The sequence below is a fragment of the Ranitomeya variabilis genome, chromosome 1, assembly GCF_051348905.1.
Source record: "Ranitomeya variabilis isolate aRanVar5 chromosome 1, aRanVar5.hap1, whole genome shotgun sequence".
In the NCBI taxonomy this organism is placed as follows: Eukaryota; Metazoa; Chordata; class Amphibia; order Anura; family Dendrobatidae; genus Ranitomeya; species Ranitomeya variabilis.
In genome coordinates this window covers 496,556,152-496,575,983 of record NC_135232.1, presented here as the reverse complement: position 1 = coordinate 496,575,983, position 19,832 = coordinate 496,556,152, and positions in this window count along the sequence as shown.

Sequence of the window (19,832 nt, the reverse complement as noted above, 5' to 3'; positions counted from 1 at the left end):
AAATCGAAGGGAACCTGTCCCCCCCCAGGCGTTTGTATGTGTTACAGCCACCTTGTACAGTAGTCATGCTGCATTTGTGCAAGGTGGCTCATAAACTTATTCTCCTTGCACACGTGGAACTGAACACGTCTAAAATGTGTCCCCTGAGACCATTAAAACGTCCCTCAGGTGTGACTTTCCTTTGTAATGACACGCTGCACCCCCCTTGGTAGCACTGCCCGTCTTCTCACATCATTGTTTGGCTGGCTGCGCCTCTGCGGCCGCCCTGCCCGACACAACGCCCCTCAGTGTCTTATTTATTTTGACTGCGAGGGTGTGATTGACGGGCATGAGCAGTGCATATGTTCGCCTGTCACTCATCTCCTTCCGCCTTCTTCAGACTGTGCGGCTTCATGGCCATGGCATGCGATAAGGGATCAGCTGACGCCGCACAGTCTGAAGCAGGTATAAGGACCCGAGTGAGAGGTGAACATATGTACTGCGCAAGGCCATGAATCCCAGCCCCGCAGTGTTTTAACAATGTAAAGACACTGCGGGGCTGGGATTCATGGGCATCGCGAACCGCACCGGCCGACATCAAATGATGTCAGAAGACGGACAGCGCATGGCCAAGGGATAACGCAACAGCGCAGACTCCTGTACATCAAAATGCGATGCTCAGGAGGCCGCGCCAAGCACCAAGTTGGTATTTTTGCCAGCTGTGCTGCGTCTCATTGCGAAGGGAACTCCCGCCTCCAAGACAGATTGACTGTATAAGGGCCAAAATGTTGTACGTGTTTCATTCAGCTTGTGCAAGGAACAAAATTAAAAGAGCAACCTTTTACTTGTGCAGCACTACTGCTGCATAAGGTGTGGCTCTTCTAGTTTGTAACACCTGAGGGGGGGTTAAAGGTTACCTTTAAAATTGGTTCAATTAGGCTTCGGCCTACACTCTGCTCCTGCTGACCCTGGGCTCTAACACCGCCAGTTGGTGCTCGGAAGTGCTGGCTGCACAGAGAAAAACACCCGCCAATGTGACAGTGGGGTTCAGCACCGCCAGCTGTTCCCCTGCTGTGTAGCCGGCAACGTGTCCTGTAAACGCCACGTAGACACAAAGCTGTCGCCAGTGCAGGCTTCGGCCTACACTCTGCTCCTCCTGCTGACCCTGGGCTCTAACACCGCCAGTTGGCGCCTGGGAGTGCTAGCTGCACAGAGAAAAACACCAGCCAATGTGTCAGTGGGGTTCAGTAACGCCAGCTGTTCCCCTGCTGTGTGGCTGGCAACGTGTCCTGCAAAAGCCACGCAGACACAAAGCTGCCGCCAGTGCAGGCTTCGGCCTACACTCTGCTCCCTCTGCTCCTCCTGCTGACCCTGGGCTCTAACACCGCCAGTTGGCGCCCAGGAGTGCTAGCTGCACAGAGAAAAACAGCCAATGTGTCAGTGGGGTTCAGTAACGCCAGCTGTTCCCCTGCTGTGTAGCTGGCAACGTGTCCTGCAAAAGCAACGCAGACACAAGAACTGAAATTGAAGGGAACCTATCCCCCCCCAGGCGTTTGTATGTATTACAGCCACCTTGTACAGCAGTCATGCTGCATTTGTGCAAGGTGGCTCATAAACTTATTCTCCTTGCACACGTGGAACTGAACACGTCTAAAATGTGTCCCCTGAGACCATTAAAACGTCCCTCAGGTGTGACTTTCCTTTGTAATGACACGCTGCACCCCCCTTGGTAGCGCTGCCCGTCTTCTGACATCATTGTTTGGCTGGCTGCGCCTCTGCGGCCGCCCTGCCCGACACAATGCCCCTCGGTGTCTTATTTATTTTGACTGCGAGGGTGTGATTGATGGGCATGAGCAGTGCATATGTTCGCCTGTCAGTCATCTCCTTCCGCCTTCTTCAGACTGTGCGGCTTCATGGCCGTGGCATGCGATAAGGGATCAGCTGACGCCGCACAGTCTGAAGCATGTATAAGGACCCGAGTGAGAGGCGAACATATGTACTGCGCAAGGCCATGAATCCCAGCCCCGCAGTGTTTTAACAATATAAAGACACTGCGGGGCTGGGATTCATGGGCATCGCGAACCGCAGCGGCCGACATCAAATGATATCAGAAGACGGACAGCGCATGGCCAAGGGATAACGCAACAGCGCAGACTCCTGTACATCAAAATGCGATGCTCAGGAGGCTGCGCCAAGCACCAAGTTGGTATTTTTGCCAGCTGTGCTGCGTCTCATTACGAAGGGAACTCCCGCCTCCAAGACAGATTGACTGTATAAGGGCCAAAATGTTGTACGTGTTTCATTCAGCTTGTGCAAGGAACAAAATTAAAAGAGCAACCTTTGACTTGTGCAGCACTACTGCTGCATAAGGTGTGGCTCTTCTAGTTTGTAAAACCTGAGGGGGGGGTTAAAGGTTACCTTGAAAATTGGTTCAATTAGGCTTCGGCCTACACTCTGCTCCCTCTGCTCCTCCTGCTGACCCTGGGCTCTAACACCGCCAGTTGGTGCCCGGAAGTGCTGGCTGCACAGAGAAAAACACCCGCCGATGTGTCAGTGGGGTTCAGCACCGCCAACTGTTTCCCTGCTGTGTAGCTGGCAACGTGTCCTGCAAACGCCACGCAGACACAACAGACCTCCAAATGCCTCCAGTGCAGGCTTCTGCCTACACTCTGCTCCCCCTGCTGACCCTTTGCTCCAACCCCACTAGTTGGGGCTGTAAGAAGACAAGCTTGAATAGGTCCCTGTTGTGAATTAGACTTTTTGGCTCCCTCTTGTGGTCACTAGTGATATGACACTTTGATATTCCTTCCCTTGCTTGGTACCCACCTGGCCTCGTTAGTCCAGGGGTGTCGCTATTTGAACTTCCTTGATTTTCAGTCTGGTGCCTGGCATCGTTGTAATCAGATCCTTCTGTTTGCTCCTATCTGCTGGTCCTGGTTCTTTGCAAAATTAAGCTAAGTCTTGCTTTCTTGTTTTTGGTTATTTACTGTGCTCTTATTTTTGTCCAGCTTGTACTAAATGTGATTCCTTATACTGCTGGAAGCTCTAGGGGGCGGATGTTCTCCCCCCGTGCCGTTAGACGGTTCGGGGGTTCTTGAATATTTCGCGTGGAGTTTTTGTGAGGGTTTTTGCTGACCATATAAGTCATCTTCCTATATTCTGCTATTAGTTAGCGGGCCTCTCTTTGCTAAAACCTAGTTCATTTCTTGCGTTTGTCTTTTCTTCTTACCTCACCGTTATTATTTGTTGGGGGCATGTATCCAACTTTTTGGGGTATTTCCTCTGGAGGCAAGAAAGGTCTTTCTTTTCCCTGCTAGGGTTAGTTAGTTCTCCGGCTGGCGCGAGACGTCTAGAATCAACGTAGGTACGTTCCCCGGCTGCTGTTATTTGTGTGCTAGGTTCAGGTATATGGTCAGCCCAGTTACCACTGCCCTATGAGCTGGGTTTTATGTTTGCAGACTTCGCTATTGTCTCTGAGACCCCCTGCCATTGGGGTCATAACAGTATGCCAGGCCTTAAGTGAATATTTAATGCATTGCAGAAATGGGATTATAAGAAAGGAAATTCTGAGTTGTTTTTTTTTGTTTTTTTTTCCTCTCTTCCTCCCCTTTACCTCTGAGTGGCTTGTGCTTGCTGCAGACATGAATGTCCAGACCTTGATTACTAGTGTGGATCAGCTTGCTGCTCGTGTGCAGAGTATTCAAGATTTTGTTACTAGCAGTCCTATGTCAGAACCTAAAATACCTATTCCGGAACTGTTTTCTGGAGACCGATTTAAATTTAGAAATTTCAGGAATAATTGTAAATTGTTTCTATCTCTGAGACCTCGTTCGTCTGGAGGCTCAGCTCAGCAAGTAAAAATTGTTATCTCTTTCTTACGGGGCGACCCTCAGGATTGGGCCTTCTCGTTAGCGTCAGGAGATCCGGCTTTGGCAGATGTTGATGCGTTTTTTCTGGCGCTTGGGTTGCTATACGAGGAGCCCAATCTTGAAATTCAGGCAGAAAAGGCCTTGCTGGCTATTTCTCAGGGCCAGGATGAAGCTGAAGTTTATTGCCAAAAATTTCGGAAATGGTCCGTGCTTACTCAGTGGAATGAGTGTGCTCTGGGCGCAAATTTCAGAAATGGCCTTTCTGAAGCCATTAAGAATGTGATGGTGGGTTTCTCCGTTCCTACAAGTCTGAATGATTCCATGGCGTTGGCTATTCAAATTGACCGGCGTTTACGGGAGCGCAAAGTCGCTAATCCTCTGGTGGTGTTGTCTGAACAGACACCTGAGTTAATGCAATGTGATAGAGTTCAGACTAGAATTGAACGGAAAAATCATAGACGTCAGAATGGGTTGTGTTTCTACTGTGGTGATTCTACACATGTTATATCAGCATGCTCTAAACGCTTAACAAAGGTGGTTAGTCCGGTCGCCATTGGTAATTTGCAACCTAAATTTATTTTGTCTGTGACTTTAATTTGCTCATTGTCTTCCTATCCTGTTATGGCGTTTGTGGATTCAGGTGCTGCCCTGAGTCTTATGGATCTGTCGTTTGCCAAGCGCTGTGGTTTTGTTCTGGAGCTTTGGTTAATCCTATTCCTCTGAAAGGTATTGATGCTACGCCATTGGAGGAGAATAAGCCGCAGTTTTGGACACAGGTGACCATGTGCATGTCTCCTGATCATCGAGAGGTGATTCGTTTTCTTGTTTTGCATAAAATGCATGATTTGGTCGTTTTGGGTCTGCCATGCTTACAAACTCACAATCCAGTTTTGGATTGGAAGGCTATGTCTGTGTCAAGTTGGGGCTGTCAGGGAATTCATTGCGATTCCCCGCCGGTGTCTATTGCTTCCTCTACTCCTTCGGATGTTCCTGAGTATTTGTCTGATTATCAGGATGTATTCAGCGAGTCCAGGTCCAGTGCTCTTCCTCCTCATAGGGACTGTGACTGCGCTATAGATTTGATTCCAGGTAGTAAGTTTCCTAAGGGAAGATTATTTAATCTGTCTGTACCTGAGCATACCGCAATGCGTTCGTATATTAAGGAGTCTCTGGAGAAGGGACATATTCGTCCATCCTCTTCCCCTCTTGGTGCGGGATTTTTCTTTGTGGCCAAGAAGGACGGATCTTTGAGACCTTGTATAGACTATCGACTTCTGAATAAAATCCAGGAAGTTCAAATAGCGACACCCCTGGACTAACGAGGCCAGGTGGGTACCAAGCAAGGGAAGGAATATCAAAGTGTCATATCACTAGTGACCACAAGAGAGAGCCAAAAAGTCTAATTCACAACAGGTCCCCATCCTGGTTCCAGTACCGTCAGCTGGTTCCGGGCAGAGCCTTTGGCTTAGGTGCCTCCCTCTGGGTATCCGAGTTCCACCAACGTCAGGTGGTCCTTGGTAGTGCTTTCAGGCACGGGTACCTCCTGCTTAGTAACCGGGTTCCAGTAACATCAGCTGGTCCTCGGTAGTTCCATTGGCTCTTGGACCTTCGGCTACCCATCCGGGTTCCAGTACCGTCAGCTGGTTCTCGGCAGTGTCTTTTGCTCTTGTACCTTCTGCTCCCCATCCTGGTTCCAGTACCGTCAGCTGGTTCCGGGCAGAGCCTTTGGCTTAGGTGCCTCCCTCTGGGTATCTGAGTTCCACCAACGTCAGGTGGTCCTTGGTAGTGCTTTCAGGCACGGGTACCTCCTGCTTAGTAACCGGGTTCCAGTAACGTCAGCTGGTCCTCGGTAGTTCCATTGGCTTTTGGACCTTCGGCTACCCATCCGGGTTCCAGTACCGTCAGCTGGTTCTCGGCAGTGTCTTTTGCTCTTGTACCTTCTGCTCCCCATCCTGGTTCCAGTACCGTCAGCTGGTTCCGGGCAGAGCCTTTGGCTTAGGTGCCTCCCTCTGGGTATCCGAGTTCCACCAACGTCAGGTGGTCCTTGGTAGTGCTTTCAGGCACGGGTACCTCCTGCTTAGTAACCGGGTTCCAGTAACGTCAGCTGGTCCTCGGTAGTTCCATTGGCTCTTGGACCTTCGGGTAGCCATCCGAGTTCCAGTTCCATCAGCTGTTTCTCGGCATTTTCTCAGCCTTCTTGTACCTTCTGCTACATTTCCAAGTTCAAGACCCTAAAGACGATGACCCGGAAGACCACCCCTAAGATGACGACGACACCAGAGACGACAACCACTGAGATGACGACGACCCTGGAGACGATGACCCTGAAGACCACCCCGATGACGACGACCCCGGAGACGACGACCCTGGAGACGACGACGACGTGGGAGACCGAGAAGCAGAAGAACAAGAGGCTGCAGAACAAAGAGCAGAAGAACATTAAGCATAACACTAAATATCAGAGCAAAAGATATTATCTAAATTATAAGCAGAAGAAGACTAAGCAGTGTATGGGGGTGAGTCCGTTCCTCCTCGTGGTGCCCCTGGATAAAGCCTGATGCTGCAGGCCAAACTGAACGCGGACAAATGTAACTCTTTTGTGACAGGCAGAACGGAAGGTGTAATCTTCAAACTTTTATAGATAACAACTACGGGAATGCCTGTCACAAATAAGAATATGATGAAGAACTTGAATATGAAGAAGAATAAGAGTTAAATAAAAAGAATATGAACAATGTAAAAAAAATAATTATAGGTAGAAGATGAAGAAGAAGATGAATAAGGTGAAGAAGAACTTGATGTCAAAGATGCTGATGATGATGATGAAGAAGAAAGTGTGGGAGAAGTAAAAAAGAGGGTGAAGGGCGTGGAAGTAGTGAAACATCAATATCTGACAAAATAAAAAAAAACTTAACATAGTCAATATCTTTGTAACTCCGAACGTCTTAAAAATGTTTTAAATTCCTGCTATTCTATTTGATTTGGCTAAACCTCTATGCCTTTAATGTCTCCGCCACGTCCCCCAATACATCCTACATTATTCTTAGTTGTTTTCCTTCATGTAGAATGAACCTACAAGGAAAGAAAGGGTTTATTTTTATTCCGATATTTTCGTCCCATTGACTTGCATTGGTATCGGGTATCGGAATAGGCGAGATCCGATACTTTGACGGTATCGGCCGATACTTTCCGATACCGATACTTTCCGATATCGGAAGGTATCGCTCAACACTAATTATCGACGGTAAGCTGAAGACTCCATTATCAGAGCTTTTCAAAAAATTCCATATGTCTAAAAATGACAATTTTAAATAAAGCTTTTCAAGACATTATTGACAGGGAGATAAAATTTGATTTAGGAATTGGCTAAAATGTAATTATACTATGTGATGTGTAAATGTGTTATGCAATGTATTATTTAGTCATTTGTAATTATTCTAAACAGTATAATTCTGTAGTTCTATAGTTTTGTAGATATATATTCATACAGTATACAGTATATAGCATATTTGTATAAAGAGTTTGTATAACTGTATTTTTATATGTATAGTGAAATAATTAAAATTTACTCCAGTAATAACACTGGTCAACAGCATTTTTGGTGCCAAGGATATTTCATCGAATTTAGGGTATTTTTGGGGTGCTGATTCTGAATATGTCATCAGTTTTGCCAGATTAGCTCAAGTTTTTGAGATTTTTGGTATCTTATTTATAGCACTTGTTGGTAAATGCGACGCATCATCTCATTAATTTCTTTGGATTAGTACTTGAACTGAGCAGTTCTCAATATAGTTTTGTGTTAATTAGTGTTCTAAAAGTTTGTTCATAGCTTGATTTTTGCACCAACTTTATGTTGTTGTCTGTTTTCCAGTGAAAAGCATGAACTCATCAAGAAGAAGTTGTCTTAACGATCCAGACTCATTCTGTTACATTTGTGGTGAATACACACTGCCAAAACATAGAAGAAACATAACAGACTTCGTAAAAAAAGTGTATTTTGCCTATTTTGGGGTTATGCTTGGGGACCAAGACAAGTTTTGGGCACCACACATAGTGTGCAAAGCATGTATCGAATTATTACAAAAATGGAGCAAAGGACAAAGAAAAAGCTTCAAATTTGGTGTTCCAATGGTGTGGAGAGAGCCAAAAAATCATCATGATGACTGTTATTTATGGTAAACACAGGTACAGGCACATCTTCACAATGAGGGACAGGCCTTCTTGCAGATTCCATGTTACTCCCATTTTCGTTTCTTATGCTTATTGAATCCTTGCACTTGCACTGCACAGAAATAACAGTCATCATGATGATTTTTTGGCTCTCTCCACACCATTGGAACACCAAATTTGAAGCTTTTTCTTTGTCCTTTGCTCCATTTTCGTAATAATTCGATACATGTTTTGCACACTATGTGTGGTGCCCAAAACTTGTCTTGGTCCCCAAGCATAACCCCAAAATAGGCAAAATACACTTTTTTTTACGAAGTCTGTTATGTTTCTTCTATGTTTTGGCAGTGTGTATTCACCACAAATGTAACAGAATGAGTCTGGATCGTTAAGACAACTTCTTCTTGATGAGTTCATGCTTTTCACTGGAAAACAGACAACAACATAAAGTTAGTGCAAAAATCAAGCTATGAACAAACTTTTAGAACACTAACACAAAACTATATTGAGAACTGCTCAGTTCAAGTACTAATTCAAAGAAATTAATGAGATGATGCGTCGCATTTACCAACAAGTGCTATAAATAAGATACCAAAAATCTCAAAAACTTGAGCCAATCTGGCAAAACTGATAGCATATTCAGAATCAGCACCCCAAAAATACCCCAAATTCATTTAAATATTTTGAACACCAGAAAAAAAATATTTTTTTGTTGACCTGTGTAATACTTAGAATTACATTAAATACATATATTAAATATATACATATGTATAAGGTATTTAAATTGTTTTGTTTTTTGTAATGAATATGAAATTTAACCTTTATCTTTTACTTTTCCTTAGAATTTTCATTGCAAAGCAGGAATTGATAAAAAACCTCTTACATGGATTTATGTCTTTATTTACACAGGAAGTTATAATAACTGCATGATATTATATTTAACACTTAAAAGAAATAATATATGCTAAATTAGTTTTGTGTGCTATTAACATAATGCAGATTTTTTTTTCTTCTTTCTTTCTGGTAATCTCAGTAGGAAGAATTATTGAGTAGCCCTCACCCTTTGCAAGTCAAATGGATTCAGTTGCAGGCCCTGCACCAAATATATAGTTAGAACTAAGGTCAAGTTCCTTATGGATAAATCATACTATCTATAGAAGGTTTTACAAAGTGTTAGGTTATGTGTATTTGCGCCCCCGGAAGAAGCTATCTGCGAAACGCGCGTTGGGGTGAGGTGGGACGTTGAACCAGCCACAGGTAGATATGGTCATTGCTGTTATATGTTTGGTACTTATACAATTTAATATTGGGTGCACTATATTTGCCTAGATTGTGGTTAATATTATGTATCTTTATGTATACAGCGCTACTCTGTCCCATACTACAGGTGCTTTTTAGCATGATATATATGGTGGTTCCCCACCTCTTGTTTAGGTGCTTGTGCACTATGGCATGGAATATGTGTTTCCACTAATAAAGCCTTGTTTTAACTACATCTTGGATCTCTTCATGTTTTTCGGTTGCCCAGAATGGCAGATCGAAGTTGTGTGAATATGTGATTTTGAAGTGCCTATATATAGTGAGGACTATTGGTTAAAGTTATGTGTATTTGGGGAATATTCAAAGAAATATTAAAATATTAAATTTAATAGTTTACAATGCGCTTTGATAATTAGGATACAATAATTTGGGTTAATATACACGTTGTTAGGGCTAGCGGAATGCACCAAATAATAAAGAGGTAGATATGAGGTGCGTTCGCAGCCCGGGGTCCACGGTGCAGAGATGGTACCTGCTGCTGAGTAATGGCGGATGGACACTTTCTCACACGTGGGTTAGACTTCACCCAGTGTGAATGGAAGTGAACTCTGTTGCTTCACAGAGTCGCCAAAATACGCTGTGCCCTGTTAGCAGTCACAGGGTGCAGCTGCAAGACACTAGTGGAATCCCTATGAATTGGATCGCCCCCAGGGGCCGTGGGGTACTCGTTACCGAGTATGGACGGCACAAAGGGGGATGTCACAATGGCTGACCTGGTCCATGGCCCTGGGACGTCCGTATAAAAGGGAAAGGTCTTTCAAGGGATAAAGTTTGTGTTCTTGACGCCACCTGTGGTATTCGGTCAGGGTGACCGACGCTGCTTTAAGGGGTCCGCTGGCATGATGTTATGGCAGCTAGATGGTATACCTTCCCACAGGTGAAGTATATCCCCAGGGCTTCCCAGTGTGTAGATGGTGGTATAGTGAGAGGCGCAGAGAAGAACAAGGTTGCAGTCTCTTTACCTTTGACTGAAGACTTCAGCATCCACAGTCCAGAGCACCAGATCACAGGGCAGGCAGAGTCCGGCCGGTTTGGAGGCAAATTCAAAGTCCCCTTGTCCAGGTGGAAATCAATAGCCTTCCCTTGCGCTGCCTATGGCTTCACATAAGGGTCTCACAGATGTGGTGTTTCTCTCTGTCACCCGTATAGGATAGCACAAAACCCGTATGACTGGTGACTTGAGCCTGTTTATAGGGTCTCTTAGATAACCCGGCTCTGTGGGGTGTCACCGTGCCTCCTGGGTGTAGGTGCAGACAGGTAACCTGCAATTAGCTGTCCTGCCGGTCTCTGAAATAAGGCGTAGAGATCCTTACTCCCTCGGTGTTCCAGCTACCGGTGTTCTGCGCCTCAGAAGAAGGCAGCCTGTTCGGTGCTGGTCCCCTTCTGGTATCCTCTCCTTTGCTTTGACTTCCTTCAAGCTCACTGCAATACAATTCTGCCTTCCAATGTCTCTTTCTGGGAGCTGCAGCTCTTAGGGCATGTACAGCTCCATGGACCCTCTGTCCTTCTCAGACGGCTGTCTGGAACTTTCTGACTTTCCCTACAGACTACCAGTTATATATATATATAGGGAGTGACCTAATAAATAGGAGCAGAAGCTCCCCCTGGTGGCCTGGAGTGTGAATGTGTTGCATGTTTATGATACCTGGATGCAGTTATCCTTCCTTGCCTCCAAACGTAGCGTCACTCTCCCCGGGAGGAAAGCGACACTACTTAAATGACCAGGACCCTGGGGCGCAGCACGAATCACCCCCACTAAACTGGTGATTGGACTCGCTCTGACCCTCTGTGGCTTTTGAGCCCGCGCCTGAGGACGCCCCGAGTCAGATGCAGAGTCCAAGTGGGAATTCCCACCCTACACTGACAGGCTGTCAGAAAGCGCACTGATTGCGCATGGTGCAGGTGGGCACTGCAAAAAGGCACTGTAGCGTGTGCTAAGTGTGCAGGTAGCACTGTCGGGCGCTAGATAGCTTCCACCATTCACGAGCAGTCAAAAACACAAGGAATGGGAATGATTAAGGTGCTTTCATCTATCAACAGTCATTCATCTACACACACACGTTATCAAGTTTATACTAGCGCATGGCTGTGCGGCCATGCAAACCTTTTATAGCAGAAGCTCTCCGGGACCTTCCTAGTGGTCCAATAGGAGCTGCTACAGGACCTGAGCATGTGATCCCCGACCTCCAATGAGAGGTCGTCCCTTGGGCATGTTCAGTAGAGGAAGAGCAGGACTTAGTCCCAGAAACGTCCGCTCGCTGCTGATCAGTGCTGGTTACAATGGCTGGGCCTGGAAGGGCAGCAGTAACCAAGCTCACAGTATCTGCCTAAGCCAGACGCTGGGACTGATGTCTCTGCTGAGCAGGCTCCACTGTGGCTGGAGAAGAATGGGAGACCACAGCGGAGGTGGTTCGAGATTTCTGCTGTGCAGAGGCAGGAACTCGACACCTAACACATGTATTCTTACCTTTGTATGTGAAATATTAAATATGTAGTTTCAATTTATATATGTGTGTCATAGTCTGAGTGTCAGATGAGCGTAGATGAGCAGCTGCTAAGAGTGACTATAACATGGAATGTACAGGTCCTTCTCAAAAAATTAGCATATAGTGTTAAATTTCATTATTTACCATAATGTAATGATTACAATTAAACTTTCATATATTATAGATTCATTATCCACCAACTGAAATTTGTCAGGTCTTTTATTGTTTTAATACTGATGATTTTGGCATACAACTCCTGATAACCCAAAAAACCTGTCTCAATAAATTAGCATATTTCACCCGACCAATCAAATAAAAGTGTTTTTTAATACCAAACAAAAAAAACATCAAATAATAATGTTCAGTAATGCACTCAATACTTGGTCGGGAATCCTTTGGCAGAAATGACTGCTTCAATGCGGCGTGGCATGGAGGCAATCAGCCTGTGACACTGCTGAGATGTTATGGAGGCCCAGGATGCTTCAATAGCGGCCTTAAGCTCATCCAGAGTGTTGGGTCTTGCGTCTCTCAACTTTCTCTTCACAATAGCCCACAGATTCTCTATGGGGTTCAGGTCAGGAGAGTTGGCAGGCCAATTGAGCACAGTAATACCATGGTCAGTAAACCATTTACCAGTGGTTTTGGCACTGTGAGCAGGTGCCAGGTCGTGCTGAAAAATGAAATCTTCATCTCCATAAAGCATTTCAGCCGATGGAAGCATGAAGTGCTCTAAATCTCCTGATAGCTAGCTGCATTGACCCTGCCCTTGATGAAACACAGTGGACCAACACCAGCAGCTGACATGGCACCCCACACCATCACTGACTGTGGGTACTTGACACTGGACTTCAGGCATTTTGGCATTTCCTTCTCCCCAGTCTTCCTCCAGACTCTGGCACCTTGATTTCCGAATGACATGCAAAATTTGCTTTCATCAGAAAAAAGTACTTGGGACCACTTAGCAACAGTCCAGTGCTGCTTCTCTGTAGCCCAGGTCAGGCGCTTCTGCCGCTGTTTATGGTTCAAAAGTGGCTTTACCTGGGGAATGCGGCACCTGTAGCCCATTTCCTGCACACGCCTGTGCACGGTGGCTCTGGATGTTTCCACACCAGACTCAGTCCACTGCTTCCTCAGGTTCCCCAAGGTCTGGAATCGGTCCTTCTCCACAATCTTCCTCAGGGTCCGATCACCTCTTCTCGTTGTACAGCGTTTTCTGCCACATTGTTTCCTTCCAACAGACTTACCATTGAGGTGCCTTGATACAGCACTCTGGGAACAGCCTATTTGTTGAGAAATTTCTTTCTGGGTCTTACCCTCTTGCTTGAGGGTGTCAATGATGGCCTTCTTGACATCTGTCAGGTCGCTAGTCTTACCCATGATGGGGGTTTTGAGTAATGAACCAGGCAGGGAGTTTTTAAAAGCCTCAGGTATCTTTTGCATGTGTTTAGAGTTAATTAGTTGATTCAGAAGATTAGGGTAATAGGTCATTTAGAGAACCTTTTCTTGATATGCTAATTTATTGAGACAGGTTTTTTGGGTTATCAGGAGTTGTATGCCAAAATCATCAGTATTAAAACAATAAAAGACCTGACAAATTTCAGTTGGTGGATAATGAATCTATAATATATGAAAGTTTAATTGTAATCATTACATTATGGTAAATAATGAAATTTAACACTATATGCAAATTTTTTGAGAAGGACCTGTATATGTACTGTATGAGAGAGGCCTCATGGTATTCTATGAAATATTATTTACTCACCTTATATTTCTATATTTCTTTAGTAATTATTATTTATTGATTTAGTTAATAGTGAATAAGTGCAATCACATATTAATGTGGTTTATCAAGAAAATCTACATTTAGAACATTTTTTTCAAAATGATAGTTTTATGGTATTCAGTGTTTTTTTTAATGGTTACATAGATGGGTACACATCTTCAAACAAATATATGGCACAAGCTGATATGACAGTAATAAAATTAATTATTTTTTTATTTTAGTTTTTACAAATGAATTGATTGTAATAGATCCCTAGACGTAGGCAGCTCTCTAGGGAGCTCTATGATTTACATGGTATTTTGTGGGGATCTTTATTTAATAGTCGTGTTGAGTGAAAATATTAAAATCTTGAAGATTGTTAAGATATATTGTATGTTTATCTACATTGACCACACTTTGTTTTGCGCTTTTCCTTGACTAAATGTGAGGAGCCTTTACCAAGGGTTGCAGTTTTGGATATCAATATTGATGTTATTTATTATTATTGTATTCTTTATTCCTACTGTATTGTATTTGGTGCCAACCCTTAATAATCCTATGTACCTGACACTGGTAACAGCTTGTAATCTGCCCTGTACATTTGTGTGTCTCACATCAGTCATTTCTAAAACTGCTGAGATGAATTAGTTATATACTCCATCTCTAGTATTCTAGGCAAAACCGTAGCTCCTGTTGCTTGTATTATTTCTTTGTATTTTAAATGTTTTTAAAAAAACTTTTTTTGTGTGTGTGGTTTAGTGTGTACCAATAAAATTTGTTAATTTGTATGGTGATCCCTGCTTGTGTATGTCTTCCTGTCTGTTGGAATTTACATATCCTAAACTATCACATGGTTCCTTAGAGAATGAAGTGGTTTTATTAGAAACAGATTGAGATGTCGTAGAAGTCTTTTTCTCCATCTCCTTTTGTATTTTTGAGGGTAGTAGCGTTGCTCAAAATTGGAAGAAGGCCATCCAAAGAAACTATCTTGTAAAAGTGGATATCTTTGACAAATACAACATATCAACTGAGTTCCATTTTTTTCTGCGGATGATTACATCATAACAGTGGTAGATGATATAGATGAAGTGGGATATTAATAGAGATGAATGCCGACAATTTTTGGGCTGCAGTTTTTTTTCTGGCCACAAGACGGTAGTAGAGCTCTAAATATCAGTACTATTTGAAAATCAAGGCAATTTTACAGTCTAATTATTTAAGGCTGTTTAACAGTGAAGAAGAAAATAATAAAATCACATCATTGCCCACTTAAAGGGGTTGTCCAGTCCAAATCAATAATTGACGGCAGACTTATGAATTCCCCAGATAGCGTACTGTGGGCTGTGAGGATTCACCGGTTTCTGAGTCAAGATATGTGTATGTTATACAGTGGCTTGTAAAAGTTTGATCACTGCAAACTTTTTATTCTTATACCCTTATACCAGACAGTTATATCACACAAAATTCTACATCTGCATCATTTTTAAACATTTTTTTTGTTAGGAAGTTCACCCCTTACTGCCATCGGGCGTACTATTACGCTGATGGCCGTACCTCCGCTTTGATGTGGACTCCGGCAGTGAGCCCACCTCAACGCCGAGACATGTCAGTTGTTTTGAACAGCTGACATGTGCCCGCAATAAACGAGGGTGGATTCAAGATCCACCCGCGTCTATTAACTAGTTAACAAGCACTTCTGGCCATCCGGACGGAAATGCGCACACCGGTGACCCTTGTTACATAATTGGGGGTCATCGGTGCGTCGGCATGACAACCAGAGGTCTCCTTGAGACCTCTAGGGTTGTTGATGCCGCATTGCTGTGAGCGCCACCCTGTGGTCGCCGCTCACATAGCAAGTCTGCAATTCAGCTACATATAGGCGATCTGAGCATCGCCTCTATGAGGCAGAGCCGATCAAGTTGTGGCAGCTTCTAGCCTCCCATGGAGGCTATTGAAGCATGCCAAAAGTAAAAAAAAAATGTTTTTAAAAATATGAAAAAAATACAAAAAATATAAAAGTTCAAATCACCCCCCTTTTCGTCCCATTCAAAATAAAACAATAAGAAAAATCAAACCTACACATCTTTGGTGTCACCGCGTTCAGAATTGCCAATCTATCAATAGAAAAAAGAATTAACCTGATCGCTAAACAGTGTAGCGATAAAAAAGTCAAAACGCCAGAATTAAGTTCTTTTGGTCGCCACGACATTGCATTAAAATGCAATAATGGGCGATCAAAAGAACGTATCTGCACCAAAATGATATTAAAAACTTCAGATCAGCACACAAAAAATAAACCCTCACCCAACCCTAAATCACAAAAAATTGGAGACGCTACGAGTATCGGAAAATTGCGAAATTTTTTTTTTTTAGCAAAGTTTTGAATTTCTTTCACCACTTAGATAAAAAAGAATGTAGTCATGTTTGGTGTCTAAGAAATCATATGCAAATTGCCTCTTCAGAGAAAAAGAGGACTTAAACTATAGTGCCACCTGTTGGAAGTACCTATCCTTCAAGTCACAATCAACCCTTTAACGAGTCGTGTAATATGACTTAGGATAAAAGCCAAATCAATATCTCAATTCGCAGACACGGTGTTTCGGGCTGTTGGCCCTCGTCAGTGCGAAGCATGAGAACTGATTTGGCTAGGTGAGAGCCTCTGGACTGGGGTCTAATGGGTAACGTTTCTCCTTATGGAGAGTGACATACCAGTTCTGGCTTGTCAAGGTAAGGAGAATCATAATGACTTGCAGGTCAGTTTTAGCATTTAGCGAGCTTAGCAAAAGAGCCAAACACAAAAAAAGTGTGGGATTGCACTTTTTTTTTACCACACTTGGAATTGTTTCCCATTGTCTAGTACACGACATGGTAAAACCAATGGTGTTGTTCAAAAGTACAACTCGTCTCACAAAAAATAAGCCCTCACATGGCCATATTGACAGAAAAATAAAAAAGTTATGGCTTTGGGAAGGAGGGCAGTGAAAAACGAAAACGCAAAAGCGAAAATAAAAACTCTGGGGTTAAAAGGGTTAATAGTTGATCAGCAACTTCTCATTTTTCAAACAAAATTTACAAAACCATTTTTTTAAGGACAACATCACATTTGAAGTGACTTTGAGGGGCCTATATAACAAAAAATACACAAAAGTGACATCATTCTAAAAACTACACTCCTCAAAGTCCTCAGAAACACATTCAAGAAGTTTATTAACCCTTCATGTGCTTCACAGGAATTAATGCAATATGGAAGGAAAAAATGAACATTTTACTTTTTAACAAAAAAATTACTTTAGCCCCAGTTTTTTATTTTCATAAGGGTAACAAAAAATGTATCTCAAAATTTGTTGTGCAATTTCACCTGAATAAGCCAATGCCCCATATGTGGGTGGAAACTACTGTTTGGGCGCATGGCAAGGCTTGGAGGGGAAGGAACACCGTTTGACTTTTTGAACGCAAAAATGTCTGGAATCAAAATCAGACAACATACAGTATCTAGTATAGAGAGCCCCTAATGTGCCTAAACACAAGTAACCACATTTTGGAAACTAGACCCCTTAAGGAATGTAACCTAGATGTGTGGTGGGCACTTTGAACCCACAGGTGCTCCATAGAAGTTTATAACGTAGAACCGTGAAAATAAAAAATCACATTTTTCCCACAAAAATTTTCTTTCAGCCCCAAATTTTTATTTTTACACTTGTAACAAGAGAAAATGTACCTCAAAATTTGTGCAATTTCCCCTGAGTATGCCATTACCCCATATGTGGGGCAAAAACTACTGTTTGGGCACATGGTGGGGCTCAGAAGAGAAGGAGCACCGTTTAACTTTTTGAACGTAAAAATGGTTGTAATCGAGAGTTGTGTTTGGAGAGCTCATGATGTGTCTAACGAGTGGAAACTGCCACAAGTGACCACAATTTGGAAACTAGACCCCTCAAGGAATGTGTGGTGAGCAACTTAAAAACACAGGTGCTTCACATAATTTTATGACGTTGAGCCGTGAAAATCAAAAATCACATTTTCTCACAAAAAATGATTTTAACCCCAATTTATTTGTTTTAACAAAGGTAACAGGAGAAAATTAACTTCAAAATTTCTTACACAATTTCTGCTGAGTACGACGATACCCAATATGTGGAGGAATACTACTGTTTGGGTGCATGGCAGGGCTCGGAAGCTAAGGCGTGCCATTTAACTTTTTGAGTGCAGAATTGGCTGGAATCTTTAGCGGACACTATGTGGTGTATGGAGAGCCCATGATGTGCCTAAATAGTGGATACCCCCTGCAAGTGACCCCATTTTGGAAACTATACCCCTCAAGGAACTCACCTTAATGTGTGATGAACACTTTGAATTCCCAGGTGCTTCCCAGAAATTTAAAATTTTGAGCTGTGAAAATAAAAATATCATATGTTTCCCACCAAAATGTATTTTAGCCCCAAATATTTTTTTATTTTCACAAGGGTAGCAGGAGAAACTAACTACTGTTTGGATGCATGGCAGGGCTCGGAATGGAAGGCGCTCCATTTTACTTTTTGAATCCCAAATTTGCAGGAATAATTAAATGCCATGTTCCGTTTAGAGTGCCCATGTTGTGCCTAAACAGTGTAAACACCTCACAAGTGACACCATTTTGGACACTTGACCCTACACACTTTTAACCCTCAGGTTGTTATTTTAGCTCCACATTTTTTTATTTTCACAAGGGTAACAAAAAAAATGGGAGCCAAATTTTGTTGTGCAATTTGTTCCGAGTACACCCATACCCCATATGTGGTTGAAAACTACTTTTGAGGCACAGTACAAAGCTCAGTAGGGAAGAAGTGCTGGACTAGTTTGAGGGTGCCATGTCACATTTGCAGAGCCCTTTAGGTGCCAAAACAGCCGAACCCTCCATTATAGACACCATTTTACAAACTACACCTCTTAATGAATTCATCTAGGGGTGCAGTGATCATATTAACACCCCAGTTGGGTCACAGAATTTTGTACCATATTAACACCCCAGTTGGGTCACAGAATTTTGTACCATTGAGCAGTGAAAAAAATGATTACGTTTTTGCCACAAATTTTTTTTAACAAGCCCATTAGTGTTCTCACCCACTATGATACTCCTTTCATGGCCCCCTTAAAGTATGATGCCAACAAAAATCTACCCAAACACAATATGATACCCTTAGTGAATTATTCCACAGTACAATCCGCAAATTATGATGCTCCTCAGGTGCCCCACAAACAGTATGATGTCCACACAGTTCGCCCACACACATTTAGAGGCACCCAGTAACCCCCTACACAGTATGATACCCCCATATCACCTCTCAAAGTATGATCAGCTCCACATCCCCAGATACAATATGATCAACTCAACACAGTATATAGGCTCCCACAGTCCCCCAACTCAATATGATGACTTCCACAGTCCTATAAACAATATGATGACCCAACAGTTCCACCACACAGGATACTGGTCTCCACAGCCCTTCACACAGTATGATGGCCCCCATAGTCGCCAAACATAGTATGATTAACACCTACCACTCTTCCACATAGTATGATGCTGCTTACCGCTACTCAGACAATATGATGTCCCACACAGTACCCCAACACAATATGACCATCACACATTATGATCATTTCCACAGCCCCACAGTATTATTGCCCCACACAGATCTGCAACCATAACTCTACAAACTCTATGTTGGCCTCAACATCACCTATATATAATGTGACGGCCCCACAACACTCCAAAACAGTATAATGGCAACACTTTATATTTGTACACATTGAAAAACAGCACCATATAAGAACTAATTGAGAAAATGAAAAAATGAAACTACTCACTTAGCCCTATTCCTTAGCTGTGTGGTGTAGTGATTAGAGATAAGCGAATGTTTTTGCGTTGACGACTCAACGTTCCTGGAGTTGGAAGTCTATCACTGCGATGCACACTGTGTGCCTCACTATTTTTTGGGGAAAACCACTGTCATAATTGTCATCAAGCATGTTTTGATACTGCAGCATGGGCGTGTCCCTTTCCAGGAATGGCATCAAACAGACTGGCAACTCAGTAGTCAGCACTATTTAGAATCGTAACAATATGGGCAATAATTATGTTGCAGATAGTGCTGCAAGAAGGCACTCATGGGTCGGTCTCTTTCATGAGGTCCAAGTCCATAGTGTGTTTGTGGTGGGATAATGCAGCAACCCAGGTAACCGGTTGTTGCAGTGTTGTTGTCTTCCTTTCGG